The sequence below is a fragment of the Monopterus albus genome, unplaced genomic scaffold (assembly GCF_001952655.1).
Source record: "Monopterus albus unplaced genomic scaffold, M_albus_1.0 scaffold3.1, whole genome shotgun sequence".
NCBI lineage: Eukaryota > Metazoa > Chordata > Actinopteri > Synbranchiformes > Synbranchidae > Monopterus > Monopterus albus.
In genome coordinates this window covers 476344-481861 of record NW_018127883.1, presented here as the reverse complement: position 1 = coordinate 481861, position 5518 = coordinate 476344, and the positions used below count along the sequence as shown (strand labels likewise).

Sequence of the window (5518 nt, the reverse complement as noted above, 5' to 3'; positions counted from 1 at the left end):
GATAGTGTTAAGACTTCTTTCCTGGCCTAGTCAGTGCAAAGCATTTTTATCTAACAAGACTTGTTTTGACATGTCGTCTAATTTGTTGTTTTTTTTTTTGTTTGTTTGTTTTTTGTAAATCTAATACAGGTTTAGATATGTATTCTCATAAGAAACTTGGCATTGTCTTTTGCTTGTTGTATGCACATGCTCATAATGTGCCAGATATAGCGATCAGTCCTTATGAGACAATGAGACGTTGTTCCCTGAGGTGACAAGGAAACTATAGAGTGAAGAACACACTTTGGGCACAATTCAGAGTTATCAAACATTATGTACTGACAATACAAAATTAAACCTGGAAGCAAAGTTGTGTGTTAAGTGATGATTAAAAATGTAAAATTGATGCCAGTGCTGGTTTGAACTTACTGTTACAGTACATCTTGTAAGGCACACTCATCTGCATTGGTTTTAATATTGATTTTGTGTTAAAAGCTCCAAGATTAAATTGATTTATGCAGTGGTGGAAAGTAGCTAAGTTTATTTACTCAAGTACTGTACTTAAGTGCAGCTTTGAGGTATCTGTACTTACTACTAGTGTCTTCTTCACTTCAGACTTTGACTTCACTACATATTAGAGGCAAATATAGTTTTTACTCTACTACATGTATAATTTTTAGTAACTTTTTAAAAAAAGATTAATAAAACAAAAGAATCTAATCATTAGATCTTATTGGTCCCTGGTGGGAAAGTCACAAGCTTCAGACTCTTCTGTAAAGTGTTTTTATTGGGCTTGGTCAGTATCCAGCACATGGTAATAAGGAACTCTTTAGGTTAAATCAAGTTTTTCATTGCTACAGCAGTGCAAATGATGAGTCAGTGTTCTTTTTATGAAGTGGTTGGCAGACTTTTTAGAGAGAGAAATCACAAAGCCTTGACACAACTAAAATGATCTATGTGATTAGTGAGTGGCACCATGTTTGTTTTGTGATTTAGATGAGCTTGGTCTCTATAGTGCTGAACATTTCAAGCATGTTATTCACCCTGTCTGTGCTCACTGAAGCCAAACTCTGTTGAACCACTGAATCTGTCCCTCCCAAGTAGTTCAATAAATGTGGGTTCATGTAGGTACTGCTGGCTGAGCAAGTGTGTACAGTGTACTGTATTACTTTAGGCTTCTCTGAGTTTTGCCAAGTTTTTTTTTTTTCCATTTTTGTAATAACGTTTCCTGGCGAGTGACTTATGGAAATAGCAGGATCAGTCACATCACACTGGATAAAGTTTGATGTTAAGTATATATTAACTCATTCTAACTATATGGCTGAATTGCTGTGTAATCCACAACCAGAACAGTTAAATATTAACCGCAATATCACTTTAACCAGCTGGCCCAGCAGTGTAAATATTGGCCATGTATTATTGGTCTGTGCCTGTAAATGGTAAATGGACTGTATTTTATATAGCGCTTTACAGGAGATCATACACCATTCACCCATTCACACACCGATGACGACAGGCTGCCACACAACGGCGCTAGTCAAGCCACCGGGAGCAATTCAGGGTTCAGTGTCTTGCTCAGGGACACTTAGGCATGCAGGGAGACCGGGAGTCGAACCACCAACTTGCTGGTTAGGAGACGACTGCCCTACCTCGTGAGCCACAGCCACCCCCTGTATACTAGTTCCCCCACTCTTGTGTCACGGTAAATCTGTAAAAGTGTACTGCTATTTCACAAAATTGTGTATAAAGAAAAGGATCCCACCTTTAAGACAAAACAGTAAAAACTGTTTTTGGGGGCTAATATTTTTGTTTGGCTTTTGTGTGATATTTGCTGGTTATGCAGTGTTGTATCTGTTCTGTCCAAAGATTTGGTCATTTTTGTATAAATGAATCCGATCTGGAGAGAGGGAAGTCTGGGCATCTTTGCTTAGACTGCTGCCCCCGCGACCCGGTCCCGGATAAGTGGAGGAAAATGGATGGATGGATGGATGGATGAATCGGATACAGATAACAATGATACAAGATCACAATCCGCTTTATTGGCCAGGTGTGTTTACCACATGAGGAGTGGCTCTCATTATGCAGGCACCATTTTTAGATGAGGGTGGAGTGAGGAAGGACAAAGTGAATTGGTATCTTCCAGCTTCTGATTGACTTGTTAGGTATTTTTAGTCAGATATTGGTTAGATACTTGATGTATTAGAAATGTTTAGTGGAGATAGGATGTCTAGTTAGACTGTTAAATGCTTAAGCATGCTTATGAGTTTCTACAGGGTACATCTGGTCAAGGATATTAGGGAGAAGAGTTGATGACTGTCAGCAGACAGGGTGTTTAATATTATTATTACGACGTGTATAACTGTAGCCTTAGCCATAATATGTTCTTATGTTTAAATCACGACATGTACTAGAGGTCGTGAGAATGTTTTTAGCTACACACCACTTAACCAACAGACACACACATTCACACATTGATTTGCTTCATGTTTTGACCACTGCTATGGCCAGCTGCAAAGCTGGCAACAGAGACGTCCCGGTTGATGTTTCTGTGTAGTATGGGACTAGCCCAACCGAGGGGATATAATGTATAGGCCTGGTGGGTTCAGGGTCTTTCATCTTACATCTGCCTGCGTGCAGTTTGGAGGTGCAAGATACCTGAGCTTGTAATGTTAATTTTACCTGTGATCCTTTGAATAAATCAGCACTGTTTTGAAGTTACTTGGACTGTCTCGTCTCTGAGTTAGCAATGGTAACACGAGCCATATCCTACAGACTGAACACATCTGATCCAGGTAATCAGCAGTGGGTAGAACAGAAATGGTTGTAAAACTAGCAGGGCAGCCACCCTCGAGGACCAGGACTGGCCATGTGTTTCACCTGGTCATAACATTGTCATGTATTTATTAGGGTAGGGTTCTTTGAGCTGATATGCTAATACTGATAAGGCCAACAGTAATATCCCTCACTCTGGTGCATGTGTGTGTCCAATACTTCTGCTGCTGTGAATGAAAGAAGAGGTGGAAATTAAAAGAAGCAACAGGTAAGAGAAACAATTTTCCCTCAGTCTGAGGACAGTGCTAATGAGCTGATGAAATGAGAGAATTTAGGAGCATAAAAGCAAGTGATGAGTTGTCTAGCGCAAAATCTCTGTTTTAAAAATTAAAAACATTTTATACTTAAAAGTGGAAACCCAACCATAGAGAGTTGCTTAGTAGGCTCAGCATGAGGCAGAGCCGGTTTGATTTCATATGCTTGTCTATGTTCTTAATGTAAATTGTTTCACCCAATCTGTATCGACACTACATTTCTCTGAAAGGCAGTTTGCACCGTGGTGAATGAGTCATTTGGTCCCACTCATGGCTGCCTAAAGATGACGCGTTTTACGTTTGTGTCGCCTTAACATATTGTCGCTCCTGGGTGGGGCTCTGATGATATCACATGTAATGATTGCAAATTAGGTGGCTGTGTTTCTTTGGGCAAGTGTATATAATACCAAAAGTGACATTGGTGCTGAATTTAGATACTGGCCTAAATTATTGTGTTTGATAGTCAGGGGTTGGTGAAAATAAATTTAGGCTATGATACCATCATGGATGTCGAGGATGGTCCACAGCTGAAGTTTTATGTAATGACAATGAAAGCACCAAGAAGGAAATCAATGCACTTCCTGGTTGATTTTGAAATGTGCTCTTGTGTGTTGTCCTACCCTAAACCATCACAGCTAAATGTCTAACCCCGACACTTACATTAACGCCAACTTAAACCTAATTCCGACTTTAACCTTTAAACCACAAAGCCCTTTGAAATTGTGAGGACAGGCTAAAATGTCCTTGCAATGATGACATCAAACCACAGTAAAAAAAAAAAAAATACAGTACATGTACAAGCACACAATACAGACATAGGTGAGGCCTGGTTTTCTTTGTAGCTAAAAACACGCCTATACAGTAAAGTTGAAAGTCATTCAAGCAGTCAGATATGCATGATGAAAGCAAGACAGTTAGTTTAGCTTTGCATGTCAATGCAGTGTTAGGAAAGCAAACCCTGTTGCTCTTTTCACTGAGTCAGTTTCTTCTTGTTTATTGAAGTGTAGTGACACCTTTTGCCCGATTTATCACTTTTGTAACTGTGTTTTATGAGCAGTGTGAAGTTTCAAAGTTCAGTTGATTATGCCTTCAGACTACAGCACTAAAATCTTTTGTATATGTGTGCCTTGTCTCCTTTCCTAGTCAAGCCAAAAGATCACTTCCCTTTACATCAACTAAACGTTAAACACACCTCAATGCTGAAAATAAAAAGCTCTCTGTGTTTGAACAGTGCTGCATGTAACAATCCTATCCTTGTCTTCCTCTTGATATAGTTACAAAAGTTCAGAAGGTAAAAATCTTTTGTTTTGGAGGAGCTTGTGTTTTTTTTTTTTTTAATCTTTATCATGTCTCATAAGGCTGAAGCACTTCCAGACTTTCCTCTGTTTCTGTAGTTCACTTCTGTCAAACTCTCTTCTTCTAATGTCTTGTTTAGTCAGTTATCAATCTGTTTTGCCTGAGGCAGAAACATTTATCAGCTTTCACTCAGCTAATTTTGAAATTGATGTACCTTCATATCCTGGAATTCTGAGGAGATTCGTGTACTCGTGTAGCTGGATAAATATAGATTGGTATATTAGTTTTTGTAATTAGTTTGTCTTTCCCTTTGCCAGTTCAGTTCAGTAAGATTTCCCTGATGATGCTGTAAGCTGATTCACAGACCAAAGGTCCTCGGCACACAGCTGACTTGGTGACAGCTAATCTCTGATCGTCTCAGTTGCTCGCTGTTAACATATTGAAGTTAAGTTCTCTTTATCACCACCAAATCCTATTTTCCTTTGTGCTTGTCACACTACATGATGTTCAGGTACACAGCTGGATTGTCCCGCAGCTGTTGCAGTGAGGAGCATCCTGCTGTGCTGTTTGCATGCTATCCATACAGCTGTTTTTACACTTAATCTTTAGTGTTTGTGTGTTACATTAGACTCATGGGGTTATTAGGACAAGCTGTTCTCCAAGCCTCAGCAGGAGTAAATCGGATGCCAGGTGTCGTCAGAGTTGTAGGTGGCATGACTTACTATAGCCCATTTATTTGGCCCTGTTTTGCTAAGCAGACCCGAGGTGAGATGAGGTACTGATGTGCACTTTGTTGTCTTGCCAACTGGCCAGCATGCTAGTGTATTAAGTTGCTTGTGGCCTGAGCTGAGCCGACTGTGCCGAGGCCTTACTGCTGGCTGATTGTCTTTACTGCTCCTCTTGTCTGTTCTACGATTTTTCACATCTTCTACATTTTCAAGTCTTTGAACAAATTCTACAACTATTAAAATGCCTCCAAGAAGGAAAAGAGCTAATAAATCAGAAGCGAATGAGAATGTTGAAGCAGAAGAGGATTATATTTCAGCGGCGCAAGTAACAGAGATGTTGAGTCAGCAGAAGCAGATGTACACCGCACTGTTGAGCCAACAACAAGATAACTTCAAAGGTTTTGTGCAACTACTTTTGGAGACAAATAA

At 39.7% G+C, this 5518-nt stretch overlaps 1 protein-coding gene across 1 annotated transcript in view; it reads left to right on the top strand.

Annotated features, from left to right (window-relative positions):
* LOC109960328 (phosphatidylcholine:ceramide cholinephosphotransferase 1) overlaps window positions 1–5518 on the top strand; it is a 28387-nt gene that overhangs the window by 8190 nt on the left and 14679 nt on the right. The gene's annotated exons all lie outside the window — the stretch shown is intronic.